Source organism: Humulus lupulus, chromosome 5 (assembly GCF_963169125.1).
Source record: "Humulus lupulus chromosome 5, drHumLupu1.1, whole genome shotgun sequence".
Lineage (NCBI taxonomy): Eukaryota > Viridiplantae > Streptophyta > Magnoliopsida > Rosales > Cannabaceae > Humulus > Humulus lupulus.
Genome location: NC_084797.1, coordinates 34,454,595 through 34,474,987, shown reverse-complemented (window position 1 = coordinate 34,474,987; position 20,393 = coordinate 34,454,595).

The window sequence follows — 20,393 nt, the reverse complement described above, 5'->3', positions numbered from 1 at the left end:
CCTATGAAGATACTTACGTAGTAGATGACGCGTTTACCAGCCTCGCTGTGCTCCCTATCCTTTAGACATTCTTCAGTAGCTTCTCTGTGGCTTCAGAGCAAATCTCTTCATACTTGACCCCCTTCACTTCTTGTAGCATTATTTTGAATACCCCTGGCGAGACCAAACTGACACTTCATGGAGCCTTACCTGTGACCCTGCTTCTTTGGTACTAACATCATCGGCGTAGTAGTCGTTCACATTCCACTTCTAACTGGAGAGTAGTCCAACATACCACCAATAAACCTGAAGGTGACTTGTTCACGCTGTTCCTATATTTTCTGCTTGTAGAACTTACCTGTGTTGCTGAAGCTTGAATCAGTTGAGAACCTTTGTTACTAATTCATCACACCCTACCTGGTACAAGTAGTAATTCTTGAAATGTCTCTTTCCTTGATCCCCAGCTGGTAATAACCAGATCGTAGATCAATTCCTGAAGACATTGTGTTGTCTTGTAACCGGGCATTTAAACTCTTCATCCTTAACAGACGATGCCAACAATTCACACAATATGATGCTCTATTCGATCCACCCCGAGGTCAACTTCTTCGACAGCTTTAGTAATTCTTTCTATCAAACCATTACCATCTTCCACAATTTCCCTGATACCAAGCCTACCTGTAGCCCAGTCCTGAAGCGTACCCAATCCTTCGTTGTATACCCATCTGAATTTCTACTGGTCAGCTCAATTTCCATTCAGTCCAATTAACATTCCCAAGCGATATCCCCTACAATCCATGGTTGTCTTTTAACAATTTAACTCTCACTCTAACTCATGTCAAGGCTCCCATATGACAAGCTCTGTTACTCTCATTATGAACCTCTTTATTACTTGTATTTCAATTCCTTTTCCAGAAGTTTCTAATTCCTCCTCAACAAGTACTAATATCTCTGACCCCTCATATATTACCCCTGAGGCATATTCTCTATGTCTGAACCTTTCCTGGGACATTCTCAACATCGAACTCTTCCAGCTCGCTATATAACCAAAAACGTGAACTATCCAGTCAACCGATCATCTCTAAAGAACTAGCCTCAGACTTCTAATGTAACAAGGCATTCTAGTCTTCCATTCCCTAACCATGGGCAATCCATCCTAACATATCAAATCATTTCATGTAGAAGTCGTGCCCTCACCTGACATCTTTCCGGGTGGCGTCCCCTGCCTCTGGTGCATAATAAATAACCCCACTGGTTCCCATCACTGTCCTGACAGTTATCTTATAAATCAGACCCCTTCCTGTCAAAACTAGGAGCCATAGAACTGTCCGAGGTTCCTTTGCTTCGATTACCGAGAATCTGTCCTTACTAATTTCCACCAATGGGAATACTGTCATTTGCATCTCTTGCCCTACGACATTCACACCCTATACCTTATTCCTCAGATCCCAAATAACATGTCCCTCTCTGCTACCTAAATACAGATGAAGATCCCGTACATTGGAGCAGCCCCGACGCTCTGGACCATTCCAGAGTTTAATCCTTAAGCGGGTCATCATTTCCAGCTATACCCGCTTGTATCAATTTCCAAAATAAATTATCCAACTCACAACACTCATTGACATACATTGTCGTTATCTTACCATTACAATCAAGCTTATAAACCTATTAGTCTCCGCAGTTCAAACTGTGTCTTTATAACCTCTTTTATCGAATCACCATCTGTGTTCCTCCCAACTCATCATGCCAATGTATCGGTCTGAGTACCCTTTCTAGGCATCCTTCTGCCATAAATACTTAGCGCAACCCCTTAGTCATCACCTCTCATCTTCATATAACCAAGGATGGGATTAGCTTTGCCTATCCACCGACTAATTCTTAGGCGAATCCGAACTTTCCTCAAAACTAGAGGATAATGCCTTCTAAGCCTTCCATATAATACTCTTATCTGTCTATGTCCTCATATTAAACCAACACTGGTAACCTCACTGTCAAAGTATACAAAGCAGCTCTTTCCCCAGAAAAGTCTGCTATTCTCCCATCTAGTCTCTGCTATTAGACCCCACAGCTTACTCACATACTAGCGATCATCTGCTGCAACTTCCAGGGGCAGACGGAGGTTTCCAACCCCAGCTATCATCTGCAACACCCATAATACAATGCCAAGTCCACTTAACCATTCTGGGCGCAAACAATTTTAATTAATTTGCCACTGCTGACTAAACTCCTCAGCCCTGAGGTTTACACTCCGAACCAATCCACAACCAAGTACAAATAACCACAATAATCATGCACACAAAAGCATAATAAACACTAATCCACAATTCTATGTATTTAGCTATCAAATTTCATTGCTACCAAGTACATTCACACTTTACCATGCTTCCTACATACTAGAAACAAGTACAACATATAAATCAGTTAACCATATACAATCAATATACAAACCATCGTCCAAATATTCATTGACATGCAATAGCAATGCCAATCTGCACGCCTCAATCTCATCACACAATAGTCAAGGGCCAGGCCCTATCAGTTTCTCATACTCCCTATAATCACACAACATAATACATTCATACTTCAATCAAGAACTTAAACATCTAATCTCATATATTCAATTACGGAACCCTGAGTCGAGCTTGTCTTTAGCGGCAAGTGTACATGTCAAGCCCGTCTCAGGAACCCTTAAACCTAGGATGCTCTGATACCATGTTGTAACGCCCTAGATAACCACGACCGTTACACTTTGTGTTTAAAATAGTGCGAGACTTGCTAACCAAGTCATTTAAATAAAATGTGAATCTAAAGACATAAACAGGTTAAGTTTAAAAGATTTTGGTTATAAACGAATAATTTTCATTAAAATAAATGTTTGGAATATGGGATCCCAAATCAGGGTTTAAATGACATATTTACAAGATTTCCAAATGTTATAAATAATTAAAGCCACTCTAATGGAAAAATGCATATTTTAGGTCTTCGTCCCTGCACAAACCCTCGACCGTGGTAGCCGAGCAGCCGAAAATGTACACCTCGCCCCAGAGCTCTCTAACCCATGGTCGATCCCTCTTACCCTTGCCTTTACCTGCACCACGTAGCACCCGTGAGCCGAGGCCCAACAAGAAAACTATAACATCATAGCAAAATCAATATCAATAACCAGATAATTCACAGAGCATAACCAAACAATTTACAAGTCATTAACCAATTACCCAGCAAGCCATAACACTCACTTAATTAGGGACAATAGTCAATAAACCAATGATCTATCATCTAGATAATCAAAATATCATATACATCAATTTAGCAACAATACAAATGTCATGGAATAGCTAGGGTCGATGCCCTTAGGCCGCACCCTCTGTTTAATCCACTGTCTTTGGCTCACTTAGGCCAAGCCCAGTGTTCAACCCACTTGTAAATGTGGAAATTTTTCCTTGTGAATTCTATTCACGAGTGAAGCTCTATACTACGAGACATCCTAAAAGGGCGTCACATGATGGTGAGGGAGCTGGGATAAGAGAGTCACCCTCACTAGGCGAGGGCCTTCGGCCACTTGACAATCCAAACTTCACCCTCGCTATGCGAGGGTCCCTAGCTGGTCGTTCGCGTGCGCCCCGTTCCATCAGGCATCAAGCCTCGTCTACACTCGGGAGAAGAAGGTCAGCCTCGCTACGCGAGGCACCCTCGCTACGCGAGGCACCCTCGCTATGCGAGGGTGCTGCCTTGTTACGACGCCCGTGTCCCGAGCCATGCCTACGCCTGAGGGAAAAGGGCCAGCCTCGCTACGCGAGGTACCCTTGCTATGCGAGGATGTGGCCTTGCCACGGCGTCCATGCTGCGAGCCTCGTGTCCATGTGACCCGCATAAGCCGGCCCTGACCCCTGGCGCCTTGACTTCTCAGGACACGCATAGGTTGAAGCCTCCTTGACATAGGCACGGGAGCACTTGAAGGAACCTTGTTGATATGCCAAACGAACATGGAGCATTGAACGGGGATTAATGAGGACGACCAAGTACGGAACACGTGCGCTGACACGGGGCGTACGGTTGTGGAGAGAACAGAGGCACGACCCTATGATCTGCGTCTGAGGAGTAGTGGCGGTACGGACCTGTACGAAGAGTAGTGGTACCACTTGGACACCCCCGACCATACGCTAGAGCCGACAGTACTATGTCCTAGGCCACGGTTCCGACACCACCAGGGTAGACACCACTACGCCCTGAGCCACTACACTATCAGAGTACCTGTGTACGTCCCTGTGGTCTGGGACTTGTTTGTATCCAGGGCCAATAGAGCCCCCCCTATAAATAGGCTCTAACCCCTCAGGCTAAGGGGTTGGAAAAACTGAGTGTATGAAAGAGACTTAAGAAATATATGCTTCTGGTTTTCATGGTTGCCTGAGTTTTCTTCTGTTGATTAGTGTTCTTTCTATCTGATTCAAAGCTTCCTATAGTATAGAGATTGCAGTTTTCTAACCATCAATCGTTGACGAGTTCTTACCGTCAACAGTTTGGCGCCGTCTGTGGGAACGCTAGTTTCAAGCTACTGTTCCACCATTGTTTCCGACAAGAAGAAGATGCCAAGACGCTCGAAGCGACTGAGGGAGACGCGGGAGGTAGAAGCTCACCTGAACGGAGTTCAGCTGAAGGCCTCCATGAAGGACGCTCCTCCACCCAGAGATGTGGAGCCTCCGAAAGACCCTGAGGTTCACGGAGGTGATAGGGTGGCCTCATCGCCAGTCGCTCCACCTGGAGGCAGTCCTCCAAGAGCACCACCGGTAAACGCTGATGAGTTCCCTCCTCCAAAACCGTCGCAGGCACCGAACTCCGGCAGGCAAGACCCGGGCCCTTTTGCCCGTAGGCATGACAAGCACCCCCGGGTCCACTCCGTGAGCTCGAGTTCGAAATCCCGGTTTTATGAAGAGGAGATACGTGAACTCCACCGTAAGAACCAAAGATTAGAAACCACCTTAGAAAACATGCAAGAGGTCCTTAATGGCCTGCTGCAGGGTAAGTCCAGCGTAACCTTGCCCAAGAGGAAGGAGAAGGGATGGGAAACCACTGTCCCAGTAGACGACGGGAGGACCAGACACTCCACCAGCAACACCCCCAGGGAGAAGCCGCATGAGCGTCCCGGACCGTCGAGGCCACCCCAGGGGCCAAGGCAAGGGAACAATGGTGGCTCTCGCAACGACATCGAGGTCACCTCAAAGAGGACGCCCTCGGATCTACGAGAGGAGATCAACATGAAGAGGGCGGATAAGAGGACTACCCCTCCTACTGTCCCCCGGGACGGCAAAGGAAAGGAAGGTGTCAACCCGTCCATGTTGAGAGACTCCCTGAAGAAGAGGAGGCAGGACCTCGATACAGAGATGAAGAGCCTGCGGAGTAAGATTGTCACCGCGTCCGGAGGGCAAAGCCTTGAGGATGAGTTTGACTATGAATCACCCTTCACCAAAGAGATCCAAGCCATCCGACTCCCAGCCAACTTTAAGGAGCCTCATATGACCCCGTATGAAGGAAGCACCGACCCCAAATACCACCTAGACGCATTCAATGACTTGATGAAGTTAAGGGGGATAAGTAGCAGGGCTAGATGCCACTGTTTCGCAGTCACGTTGAAAGGACTCGCATACAAATGGTTTAAGAGACTTCGACCGGGATCCGTCAGGTCTTGGCAACAGTTTTCAGATGAGTTTCTCCAACAGCATCATGCCGTGCGTGATTATACCATGCCGGGCACCAGCCTCGCCAATGTAAAACAGGGCGAAAATGAGAGTCTAAAAAGCTACATCCACAGGTTCAACATGGAAGCAGCCAAAGTGGGGAGCTTGACCCGCAGAGAGTTAAAAATGGCCATCACTGCCGGGGTGCTTCCGGGAAGCAAATTGTGGGATAATATGCTCAAAAGGGAAGTCACAGATCTAGATGACTTCTACGAGAGAGCGCAGAAGTATATTCATGTAGAGGATGGCCACGCGAACTTAAAGGCGGGAAAGTGTGAGTCCCCTGCGAAGCCCCCAACTAATGAAGGGTCGAATGGTGCAAAGAAGAAGAGGGCGTACGAAGGGCCGAGGGATGATCAACATAGAAAGCCCAAGCGGGGAAGCGACCCTAGGCAAACGGCTTATACCTTCTATACGGACTTGACAGATACAAGGGAGCATATCTACCTCACCAACGAGAGGCGGGTTCCCTTCAAGAAGCCCCCACCAATGAGGAAGGATCGGTCCCAGAGGGATCCCAATAGATACTGTCAATACCACAAGGATATTGGCCACACCACAGCAGAGTGTATTCATTTGAAAGAAGAAATTGAGGAGCTCATCCGCAGGGGGCACCTAGGCCGATATGTCAGGAGAGAGAGGCCGAAGTCGGAGGACGAACCAGTAATATCTAAGACGCAAAGAGAAGCTCCAGAGATCCAGGGAGAAGTGAGAACTATTTTTGGAGGTCCGGGGCTTGGGGGAGACTCCCGGAAAGGATGAGATAGGTACGCTAGAGAAGCCAGGCGAAGTCCACCACCCTATGTCATGAGTCTGGAACAGCGCCCCCCAAAAAACTTTAAAGGAGAAAATGACTCAATCACTTTTACAGAGGAGGATGCACGAGGGGTGCACTTTCCCCATAATGGCCCTTTGGTGTTGACAATCCAGTTGGCCAACCTGCGGGTGCATCGGGTCCTCGTAGACAATGGAAGTTCCGTAGATATCTTATATCGCCCCGCCTTGGAGAAGATGGGCTTGGGCATCAGGCACTTGAAGCCTTGTCAATCCTCCTTATACGGGTTCGCGGGGGACTCGATACAACCTTTAGGGGTGATCGAATTAGCACTCACCATGGGAGAGCAACCCCGACAGACCACGATCATGGCAAACTTCGTCATAGTAGATTGTGCTTCGGCTTTCAATGCGGTATTGGGGAGGCCATCCCTAAGAGAACTGAAAGCAATCACTTCAATATATCACCTCACCGTCAAGTTCCCAACTCCTGGTGGGATAGCAGGCATGAAGGGAGAACAAAGAGAGGCTAGAGAGTGTTATAACACCACCCTTCACACTTCTGCGAAACTGCGAGAACCGATGGCAATGGTGGTGCATGGGGGCACAGACCCACAGGAACGAGACCCCAGAATCGTGAAGGGCCCAACCGGGTAAGGCTAGCAATAAGGCTCCCACGCCTGATGCAGGTAGTAGCTGTGTTTAGTTTGTTGCAGGTTATGCTATTTTAGTAGACGAGAATCAAAGAGGTTACCTAGATAACCTCCCAAGTAGATGCAAGCCTTTTATTTATTTATATATCGTTGTAATCTGACTACTATGAATGAAACTATTTTCCACTTCGTATGTTATTTACTTCTTTGTGCAAGCATCAACTAAAGTCCCCGCCAAGATAAATCTCATCAGGTACTTGGGGGGGTAGGACGACAAAAGTAAAAAAAAAAAAAATCTCTTATATTCAAAAGGATTAGCTACCCTTATGAATATCAAGGGAGCAGTTTAAAAGGATGACCTCCAACGAAAGGTCGACACCCCAAGAGGTGAGGCTGTAAGGAGAGAATCACCCGATAAATCTAGATCGGCCATTAAGCCAGCTAGCCCAAAAAGGGTCTTACAAGGAACCCTTGGAAAAAAAATAGTACTATGTATAAGGACGAGAAGGACGCTTCTCGCAAAAAGTAATAAGCGCGCGCAAAGAACATAAAAGGACCACAACAGCCCAACGGGTTAACGTGTCCTTACAAGTATAATCAAGGTGCACCAGAAAGATTATCTTCATCAAATCAAAGAAAAACATATAGCCCACGAACAACAGTAATAAGAGGGACTTGCCAGAGCCCCTTAAGTTTGATAAAAAAAACAAAAAGAGAAGAAGTGGTGCGAGGGATTACACACCCAAAGCATACATAGACTGAGTACAAGGGGACCTACAAATCTCCACCTCGACCCTGCCACTCAGAAATCCTCTCGACGGCATAGTCCCCAAAAGAAGATAAGTCAACAGCGGGGTTAGTCCTCCAGACAGCATGCAACGTTTTCTCGATTATGCGATCCTCAACGGTCATAAGCTCAGCTTCGAGCACAGCAATCCTCCCGTTTAGAGTTTGGACGGTAGCCTCCAGCTGAATGTTGGCATGAGAGGTTGATGCAGCCCGGGCCAAGGCAGTATCCCTCTGGCATACCGCCTCGGCCAATTGACTTGACAAGGTATCCTTTGCAGTCTGAGCCACCGAAAGGTTCCCCAGTGCCTCCTCAAGCTCGTGTTGCAACCGTTGGGTCGATGAAGAGTGGGAGGCAAGCAGTCGATGGTTCAAAATGGAAGCCTGTGTGAGGGCGAGAATATAAAGCAAAGCCTCAAGGGTTAGACGATATGCCAGAAATAATATAAAAAGTATATATATGGCCAGCACAAATGAATAAACCAAGTATCGCGACAATTACCTGCAGGGAGGCTCGCATGTAGGCGCTCTCTAGCTGAGCCTCAGGTACATCGTGTAGCGTCCCCCATTCACCTTTGGGAAAGTTTCCTAAGTGATGGCTCATGGCTTCCCCATATTGGCTCGCCAGAGGATGATCTTCAGGAATAGAAACATGAGCTGGGCCGGGAGAGGCGTGAGTACCTACCGAGGCCCGCTTTGGCAAGGAGACCCATCTGCAGTGGTGCGGGGGGCAGAAGAGTACGGAGTCGCTTCCTGGGGTAAAGAGACACCTATGGATGCCCACCTAGGATGCCTCCTCGGGGGTGAAGGAGCCCCATCGAAAGAAGGAATGACAAAATTCCTTCTAGGCACAGAGGGGCAAGGGGCAGGGGCATCGAAGGCAAACTCGCCGCCAGGCGTTAACGGCGACATCCGAGAGGAAGCACCGCCAGTGTGGCCGTCATCGGCTACACCCTTAGCCCTGCCAGCAACAGAGTACAAGCAGGAGTAGTTCTCAGACACCACGGTCTCCTCAACATCCATATGGTCACCCGGGGAGTAGACATAATCCCTATCGGCGGCTTCATCATAATTCCTTTCATCGTGACCATATACCCACGGACTCTCAAGTACGGGCACCGCTGGGGGTAAATCAACAGAGTCGGGTGACGCGGGGTGCGGATCCTCAGATTCAGGGGAAATGGAGCATAAGGTAACTTTCTGGTCCGGGGTCAGCAGCCCGCACGAGTGGAGATTGCTCTCTGTGAAAAGGGCGCTGGCTTGTTTGCATACCTTCGGCATAGCCAGGATTTGTATTACCCGGTCATGAGCCGCCCGTTTCAAGTTGGGACCAACGACCCCTAAGAGACCTGCCATCGAATGAAAGAAAATAACCACAGTTACAAGGACTATAAAAAAAAGAAAAAGAGAGGTCGAATAATAAGAGGAATTCTTGGTATATGGGATCAAGGTGAGGATAGCCTTACGTGGGGTGTTGAAGCTAGAATATCGGGTCTGCCCAATGTAAGTATAGAAGTAGTCTGACTTCCACGCCCCCCTATTGGAAATAGATCCCTCCAAGAGGGAACTCCCTTTAAGGGCCGCGGCTTTCTGGAGTTGGTAGAACCCGGGGGCCGACGTATTCTCCCTCAGGGTAAAGAAGTAATGAACCTCGCTTGTTGAAGGCCCCCTAGAGTACACCTGATGGTACAACACATACAAACAGCTGAGCATCACCCAGGAGTTGGGGGACAATTGTAGTGGCACCAATTCAAAGTAGTCCAGTACTTTGATGAAGAAAGAGTGGAGTGGCAGAGCTCCACCAGATCGGATTATGGCATCGCTAAATGCCACGAACCCCTTTTGTGGTGCGGACGCGCATTCCTTGCGCTCTGGTATAACGAACTTGAGGTTCAAGGGTAACTTATGGGCTTTCAGCATGTTGCCCAATTTCTTCAGGGTAACGGTAGATCTTCCGGCTTCATCAGAAGTGTCCAAGGCTCTCTTCGGCATCTCGGGTACCTGGACAAAGTAAGGCAGTTTATGAGCGACAGACTTTCTTAGGGTCCTAGAAGATTCCCCACATGTCCTATGTCTACCAGCTCTTTGCTTGACCCTAGGGCGCAAGACATGGGATAGGAGAGGGAACATGGACGACACCATGGAAAGGAACTCCGGTTCAACCAACTCATGTCTACCGCCTTCAAAGGAGGAATCCACGTAATCAGGAGACTCGTCACGACAAAAGGAAAAAGGCTCAGGGGGCAAGTTTTCTTCTAGGCAAGCAATTTCGGAAAGGCAATCCTGGAGGATTGATTGTAGTTGGGAAATGTATGTCGCTTGACGGGGGAAGAGATCAGAACCCGCGTCCTCGGGATAGGATTCTAGCTCCCTCTCTAGACAGTACGCCTTATGTCTAAGGTAAGATAGTCTCCTGAGGTAGAGCGCTCGCACACCCCCGCGGTTAGAGGGTTTACGTGCGTCGCCCCTCGAGTCGGAGGAGGACAACTCAATAAATTCAACATTAGACGGACCTTCGGGACATCGCCTAGATGCCATGGACAAGCTAAGACTCGAGGGCGTGTACGCATAAGGGCGACTCAATATCTACAACACGAGTGTGAGGGTATAAGAAAAGGGCCTGTGTATGGATACTGGAGAGGCTATGCGAAGAAAATGTTAAACTCTGAAGAATGAGTGTCATACAACCAACAATTCTACCCTCGCGTAATCAATGCAAAACAAAAGGGAGAAGAGATGAAGGAAACCTACCTGTGGGAATACGAAGCTGAGAGGGCACGGGGATAGACTTGCGAAAGAGCAGGAGCAAGACCGCAGGAACAAGGGAATGCCCAGCGTCACCACGAGGCTAAAAAAGAAAAGGAAACAAAAAAAAAATTTATAAAAAAAAAAAAGAAGGGAGGAAGAAAATGAATAACTAAAATAAAAGAAAAAGTACCTCAAGAATGCTTTGAAGGAGAATGGAACCCTTGAACTCTTGAAAATAAGTTGGAGGGCATGCCACTAGGCTAGGCAAGTCTTGGTGTAGAGAAGTGGTTTCAAACCTTGGAGTATTTATAGGGAAAGTCAATGCTCCCTAGCCATTGGATCTATTTCCCCATAAATGGTGGAGATCAAGAGTATGGGTAATCTTGGGATCCGCGATGGAGGATGATTGGTCCTTATGCAATCTTAGGAACTTTCATGGATCCCCCAAGTGTTAGGTGGCTATTGTGTTTCTTTGAACACTAAAAAGAAACACAACTCCAAGCCACACTTCGGGCTTCTTCGAGCGACGTTGGAAAAATTTCCAAGGCTAAGTCCCCCAAGGCTGGCCGTGCGTGTCAAGCAAGAGAAATGGAGAGAGTCTACAAACACATTTAAAAATGTACTTATAGACTCGGGGGGAAGTGTAAATGTGGAAATTTTTCCTTGTGAATTCTATTCACGAGTGAAGCTCTATACTACGAGACATCCTAAAAGGGCGTCACATGATGGTGAGGGAGCTGGGACAAGAGAGTCACCCTCACTAGGCGAGGGCCTTCGGCCACTTTCCAATCCAAACTTCACCCTCGCTATGCGAGGGTCCCTAGCTGGTCGTTCGCGTGCGCCCCGTTCCATCAGGCATCAAGCCTCGTCTACACTCGGGAGAAGAAGGTCAGCCTCGCTACGCGAGGCACCCTCGCTATGTGAGGGTGAGGCTTTGTTGTGGCATCCGTGCCCCTAGCCTCGCGACGCTGCACCAGGGGGAAGGAAAGGCAGCTTCGCTATGCGAGGGACCCTCGCTATGCGAGGGACCCTCGCTATGCGAGGGACCCTCGCTATGCGAGGGACCCTCGCTATGCGAGGGTTCTGCCTTGTTACGACGCCCGTGTCCCGAGCCATGCCTACGCCTGAGGGAAAAGGGCCAGCCTCGCTACGCGAGGGTGTGGCCTTGCCACGGCGTCCATGGTGTGAGCCTCGTGTCCATGTGACCCGCATAAGCCGGCCCTGACCCCTGGCGCCTTGACTTCTCAGGACACACATAGGTTGATGCCTCCTTGACATAGGCACGGGAGCACTTGAAGGAACCTTGTTGATATGCCAAACGAACATGGAGCATTGAACGGGGATTAATGAGGACGACCAAGTACGGAACACGTGCGCTGACACGGGGCATACGGTTGTGGAGAGAACAGAGGCACGACCCTATGATCTGCGTCTGAGGAGTAGTGGCGGTACGGACCTGTACGAAGAGTAGTGGTACCACTTGGACACCCCCGACCATACGCTAGAGCCGACAGTACTATGTCCTAGGCCACAATTCCGACACCACCAGGGTAGACACCACTACGCCGTGAGCCACTACACTATAAGAGTACCTGTGTACGTCCCTGTGGTCTGGGACTTGTTTGTATCCAGGGCCAATAGAGCCCCCCCTATAAATAGGCTCCAACCCCTCAGGCTAAGGGGTTGGAAAAACTGAGTGTATGAAAGAGACTTAAGAAATATATGCTTCTGGTTTTCATGGTTGCCTGAGTTTTCTTCTGTTGATTAGTATTCTTTCTATCTGATTCAAAGCTTCCTATAATATAGAGATTGTAGTTTTCTAACCATCAATCGTTGACGAGTTCTTACCGTCAACACCACTGACTCCGGTCCGCTTAAACCGAGCTCAGTGATTATTAAGCTGTCCTCAGCTACTAGTGGCCAAGCTGCTCCCTGTGTGCAAATATTGATTACATCACTCTTAGGCCGTTTATCTCATGTCCCCATGGCATAATAACATCATATGACATTACATACAAGTATAGGGAACTCTTAGTCCCAACATAATCACCTAACCGGGTGCAGTTTTCTTACCTTAAATTCAGAGTGCTTTGATTAAGAAAGACGACCCTCGAGCACGATCTTGCCCCGAGCCCTAGCGTACACCTAGTCACAACCAAGATAAAGGACTTCATCAATAATAGGTGAATAAAGGTTTCCGGACCAGGTTCTAGCCTTCGAGACATCAGATTCTACCGAACACGGTAGTGGAATCGATCCCGAGCGCCCTAGGTTAGGTTCCCGCGCGTAAAACTTCCTTAAGGCCAAAATTGCCCTTAAGATTCACGGTCCAAGCACTCCATGCCGCGACCCGCCCTTTCTCAGAGGCCCAGTCTCACCTAATGACAGACACGCGCCGCGGCCCAACCTTCCCCATGCCGCGGACCGCCCTTCTTTCTCAGCTCCCATCTACTTCCAAAGGCTGCGTCACACCAAGAACTGAGCCATGGCCCGACCCCTTCGAACCCAGAAAATTCACCATTTTCAACATTCAAACCTCACTCAAATCCACCCAAAATCTTACCATGATACAATTCAATTATCACAAACATCCTAACATGTTTCCAACAACATAACCCAACAGAACCTAGCTTAGAAACTCATCAAAATCTCACTTTAATCCTTAAGACCCATAAACTTATAAACACCAAAACCCAGCAAAGAAAAACACAGAATTTAGATGCTTAACCATAAATTAAAGCTTACCTTCACTGAAGAACCAATCATCCAAGAGATTACTGAGCTAACTCCCAAGTCTTTAGCATCAATTCAGTCTTAAATTCAAAACCCAAGAACTCTTATAAACCAGTACAAAGCTACATAATCAAATGATCAAACTGTAATTCAAGTCTTACCTCAATTCTTGATTGGATTCCTTAGCTACTACTGGGTTAATCTCCAAAGCTTCAACCCAATTCCCTGAGTTTCCAGCCAAGTTTTCCTCTTGTTTCTGTGGTTTCCCTTGAGAGAGAGGAGAGAGAGAGGAGAAGGATCGGTTTGGGTATCTTCTGATGTTTTCTTAATTTGTTTTATCTATCCTTAATTACTTAAGTAAATCCCTAGGCTTGGGGTACCAAAAACGTCCTTGAGGGCAAAATGATAAATTTTCCCAGTATTCCCACCTAGGCTTCCTAACCTCAAATATATCTCTAATTATTTATTTCCATAACCCGATAACCCAAATAACTGTCTAATACCCAAAATACCCTTTGACTCTGTAACGACCTGGATTTTCAAGACTCGATAATGCAGAAATATAATTTTTTTTCATTTAACAAAATGTCTCAAAAACCCGTATAAAAAACTTTTTAAAAAAGTCGTATGACCATACTTAACATTTAGTTACAAGCATATTTTATAAAGAGTAGAGTGAGCCTAGTTTAGGAAAATTACACAACATTTCCAAAAACAAAACGGCTTCCCAAAAGGTCGGTCCACACGTATATTTGCAAGGTAGACTCCGTCTCTCACTGCTCTGCCTTACCCTTGCTCTTACCTACAACATGAAACAACTAGGTAAGCGAAAACGCTTAGTAAGTTCTACTTTCAAATAAAAGCATGTAGAGAATTAGGGTTCCGGATCCACTCGGACCCTACACAATCAATTTCAAGAACGCAAAGCGTCCTGGCAAACTTATGGTCATGCCTGATAACCAATAATAAATTATTTCCTATAAACAGATAAAACCCTGCACCCAGAAAATCCCAGAGCAAGCAGATATATTATATCACAACTATATCTTATCAACAAGTATATCCCTGCACTCAGAAAATCCCAGAGCAAGCAGATATATTATTTCACAACTATATATTATCAACAAATATATCCCTGCACTCAGAAAATCCCAGAGCAAGCAGATATATTATTTCACAACTATATCTTATCAACAAATATATCCCTACACTCAGAAAACCCCAAAGCAAGCAGATATATCAAATCACAATATAATTCGAGACCAACGCTCGACAATTTCCAACAATTCAGGCGTAACGCGCCCTCCAACATAATTACTAATCTGTAAGAGAGAACTGAGTCTCAACACTAAGATCTAGCCAATAAATATCTCCATCAAGGGTAACTATCGCATTACCTAGGGCATCACTACTTATCCAAGAGTGAAATCGAATTTACACGGTTTTACAAAGACTTCTATGCTAATCAGTGGTGGTGAGCAGTTGCCCCTAGGGTGTTCAACCTCACTCAATCTTGGCAACCCCTAGTATCTATAGGCACTCTCACTGAATGGCCAATATTCACAGCTGTTCTCTGGGAATAACTTATCAGAGGACTTGCTCGGGTTCTAACCATTCACTGATTAAGTAAGCATGAGGGCCCCAAGGTCCCGTTTATTTTGGCGCCCCTAGGTTTAACCAGCTAATCCTCACCTCTTGGCCACTCGTCGCGGTAATGAGCCGAACATAATAAAATCAAGCAGTGTGATGGGGATCAACCGTCTAAGATATGAAGGATATCTACCGTTCATATTTTCTAAATCAACACTCACTAGACTAACGTCTCTAAGAAACTTTCTATGACAATCTGTATATGTGCATGTATCCTTATACTAACATACAATACAATAATCGTTTCATGTTGCAGCCATACAATATAAGTTGACTTACTTGGAGTCCTTAGCACTCAGCAGGTTTTCACCCTCCAACGTTCAGTCCAGTTATGCTTAGCCAATACTGTAGTTATCTAACAGTATACTCGGATTAATTATGGCACTCATAATTTATTATTATTATTTTGGGCAGTTTGGTCATTTTAATAAAAATTATTTGTAAAGATTTATGATCCTTATTTGGTTTTAAACCCATTAAGGAAATTCATACAAAATATTTTAGACTAAACCCTAAGTCTTGGGGAGACCTATCCTATGGTCTCGATACCTAGGCTCGGGTATCACAATAGTATTTTCCCACTATCCGCTAAAAATCTTATTCTTTAAAAGTATCGCTATTAACCCGCATTCTCGACAAGTCAGTTAAAATATGTAAGATTTTAGCCAGTATTATATCTAGAAAATACTAATAAATTCCTTAATTATTTTTAAAGAAAATAAACTCTTAATTTTCCTTTTTTTTTCTTAAGGTTTTAATCTCTAAAAACCGTTTTAAGGAAATTGCCTAATTTGTCTTAGTTAGGAAAACCGTTAAAAATTTCCCATCTTGACTAGTTAATTTTCCAAAATCAATTAATCAATTTTACTTACTAGAAAAATAATTCACTTAATTATTTTCTCAAAATATAGGGTTTTAAATCCACTTTTAATTTATTAACTATTAATAAATTAAATCTCTTATTTTTAAAAAGAATAAAAATTCTTTAATAAAAATAATTCACACTCAACTCAAAGTGGTAATTTTAGTGAAAATATGTTTTCAAGACTTACCAAGTTTATATCTTGAAATAAGAAATTTTTTACTTTTTTTACCTTTAAGTTCCAAAATCTCATTTTTGCACTAAGTGTGAAAACCCTATTTTTCACATTTTTAACTACATACTTTGTTAGTTCATAACATGAAATTTACTTACCCAATTATTACTAAAATTTCCCAATTCCATTTTTGGTATGCCTTTTAGGTCTTTGTAAAATCTTAGGTCAAAATGAGCATTTTTTATTGGTGAAATTATTTTCCAACAATGAGGTAAAAATGACCTTATTTTGAAGTCTTTATTTTTTCCAAACTTTGACACTTAATAACTTTAAAACCGTTCAGTATTTTCTTACCAAATTTTACAGTGGAATACTAGGTTATGCCAAAAATATGTCAACGAAATTTTAGAAAACATTTGCTCTATACAGTGGCTGTCCAAACTTGGTTCCGAAAATAAGTATACGAAAAAACAGTTTTTTACCTAAACTTTGAAATAGCATAACTTACTCATTTCTAAACATTTTTGAGTGTTTCAAAAGCTCAATCTTATGTACTCAATCTCAACAACATCACAGTATAATTAAATTTTACAAAATTAATATACAGTGGATGCTAGACCCCTTGGAAGTCACAGCTCAAAACATGTATTTTGTTTTAAGGTTTTCTACAAAACCCTTGGGGGTTTTGGTTCCTATTGTCAAAAATCAATACACAAGCATCATAAAAATTATAAAACAACTACCATAACCTTATTACATCACCAATAAGAAACTTTAAGAATTAACTATACAAAATAATGCTTAAAACTAAAAATCATACAATAACAACCATAAAAGTAGACTTTTTACCTCTTTCGTGTTCTTGCTTAAGGTGTGGATCTTCCTACTAGCTTTTTCTCCTTCAAAACCTTTCAAAAACCCTAATAAACTCCCCCAAATAACATAGATAATTATCTATTTGAAAATCTATGGTTAAAACTTCACAAAAGTCTAGTTTATTGAAACTTTACCTTAGGGAAAAATAATCCTTCCTAGACCAAGGCTTAGCTTCCAAGAGTCCTTAGTGTTCTTGAGGTTGAATATTGAGAGAAAACTTTGAGAGAGTTTTCAAAAAAGATGACAGTGAGAGAGTGAAAGTAAAGTGAGCGGTCGGTTTTTAGGGGGAGGTTAGAAGAGTTTACAACTCTAAATTATCCTAAAAAAACACTTAGGTGCTTTACTTCCCACTTGCTCACTTGACATTATCCCTAACTTTTTAAATAATGGGATTAAACTAATTAAATTGGGTTCACACAACTCTAAAAAATCACATGGCCGTCCATCCTTTTCATTTTATCTATGTTTTATATTTTTTTTTATAAAGGTTAATAAATATTTCATAAGAAGAAAAGTCCAAATTGACTTTCGATACATTTTTCACTCTTATTAAGTTTTAATCACAAAAATCAACATTAAATGTCTCTCACATTTAATTTAATTAATCACACAATAAAATATAACCTAAGGTCCATTCATGGAATAAAATTTCCTATTTTGGTAAAATTAAGCATTTAACACAAAATGCCCTAAAATTTCCATTTTCCCTTAGGTTTATTATTTTTGACCAAACTTGAATTTTTATGAATGTATTTTATGCCCAAAATATATTTTCCATAGATTTTCATTTTATTTTTCGAGATTTTACCCGATCAGGGTTTTTATTTCGGTCCAAGACCGAAAGTCTTATCTTGACTTTTAAATAACAAAATTCATAATTTGGCGAGCAATAACTCATGGAATAATTTCTAAACAAGTATAATATTATTTAAAATAATATTCTTAACTCGGGGACGAAATCCCGACCCGAGTCGTTTAAAGGTACCCGAAAACGTAGGACGTTACAGACTCGCCCTGAGTCAAGTATCGGGTCCCTTTGTGACTTTCTTGCTTCTTGCTCTCTAGGATTGCTTCGTGCCGAATGCTGCAAGTATAAATATATCCACATAATAATGTGGTCTTAACAACTTATCACATTTATGCCCTAACGGGCCAAAATTACAATTATGCCCTTACAAGCTAAACAGGGTCCGCATGCTTATCTAATACTCATAAACATGCATTTCACATATCCATACAATCATAGGATCATGCATATCACATAATCATGCATTTTCACCATTAATTCACATAACTTCCAATTATGCCCTCCCGTCACACTAATCAAGGCCCTTAAGCCTTATTAGTAATTTTGGGTCGTTATAGACCCACTAACGAAAGACTTACCTATATGTGTGTTTTTAGAGCACATTGCCCGAATGGGATTGTCAGGAGCCTAGCTTGTTAAGCTCAGTGGGAGTTTTGTTATTTATGTATTGAACATGCGAGTATTTTGTATGGATTGCTTATAGCTTGTATTTTGTTCTGAATATGCATAATGATAATTGAAGTCACTTCTTATTGTTTTTATTGCGTATATATGTTTATATATATATTATTGTTCATTGAAGTGACAGGTACAAAAGGAGATGAATGTGCATAGTCTCAATCTCTCGTACCTCATGCATGTTTGGTTTGATAGTTAATGGTTGTTATGATATTTAAATGTCTACAAGGCCAAGTCATATGTAATATTTGTATCCTATCAGTATGATATTATGTGTGATTTATTTTATTGCCATGTGTGTGTTAGACAATATTGTGGTGGTTTGATTATATTGTCCAAGTGGGAGAATGTTAGAATTATTATTATGGACTAATATAATCATAAACATTATTTCATAATCACAACCATTACCCAAAGTGCCTATTAATTACCAATAACCATAATGGGATGATTCACACTTACTAATTGCATTAGAGGTACATGGTGGCACCCTAATGACTATATGTTGACCCATTAAACTATAGTCCACCACCACTATCATAATGAACCCAATTAACCCACTAATACCCCTTAGGGTAAGAGGGCATAAAAGGGGAAGAAGGCATATAGTTGCATAAGGGAGTGTGGTTGTATCTTGGTAAGGGTTGCTCTCCATTGGTCTTCTATAACCATAGCACTTGATCTTGTGTATTGTGTGACTTTGGCAGATTTCTAAGTGTGGAAATGGCTCAAGATGTGATGAGCAATATGGGAGGTATGTTCTCTACATTCCCAAATTAATGCGCTAAATAAAATGTGTTCTTGGATTGATTGTGAGCATTTATTGATTGCATAGAATCTGTTTTGAGCATTAATGATGCTCATATTGTGTTTACAAACTTACATAATAGAGTTTCCAAGTTATAGGTTTTCACTTGGCATATGATTTCAAATCATGAGAAAGCTATTTGTAATTTTAATTTGTACACTACACACTATGATATAGATATATGATATGTAGTAATCTTAACCTTATAATTAAATATAATGTGGACCCTGGTTAAAAATATCCATAGTTGAAATATCTATGGTTGAAATTACTTGCACATAATAGTGTATAATTTAAGATTGCAAATGAGAGTACATCTAACATTTCTCATAATAAAATTATGATCCCCTAATATGATAAAATTTTATTTATTATGGCAACATAAATTTTGTACCCACTAATATAAAAAAAACATTTTTTGAAAACATAATAAATAAAAAGACTAGCCACGTTTTGCATCTCTCTCTCCTCCGCAATAGTCCGCATATTTCTCTCCCTCTCTATTTTAAAACATTATTTTTCTCTCAAATTTATATATATATATATATTTTATATATAACAAAAATGCAAACTTGAATCTTGTTTGCCAAGAAAAATTATTCTCAAACTTGTTTATATTTTTTAGTTTCATGGATTTAAAAAATCATAAATGTTTAAGTATTTTTTAATCTAATTATGAATGGTTAGGTATGTGATACTAATAGTTCTGTTTTTTAATATTTCTTATTCTGATTTTGAGCATTTAGGCATTTGAGTATTATTTATTAGTGTTCTAATAACTAGCTACGTATTCAAATTTGGGTATTTTTTAGTGATTTTTTAATTTCTTTTTTCATTCAAACTAATTTATCCCCAGAAAGGTTTGTCAAGAATTAAAACAAGTAACAAAAGAGCATAAGATTAAAATAGAAATGATTCACATTAAAGAAGAAAGATATCATCAATGTTGGAATCCAACATCCTCTCTTTTTAAATATTATTAGATATTCCCTTAGTAGTTATTTCATTATTGTATTAGAGCGTAAGCTTCTTGATTAGTTGTACATTTCAATTAGCAATTGCTCTAACTAATTCAGTTACTTAGCTAAGACCACAATTAGTTGTTGTAACAACCTACTTAGGTTGTATAAA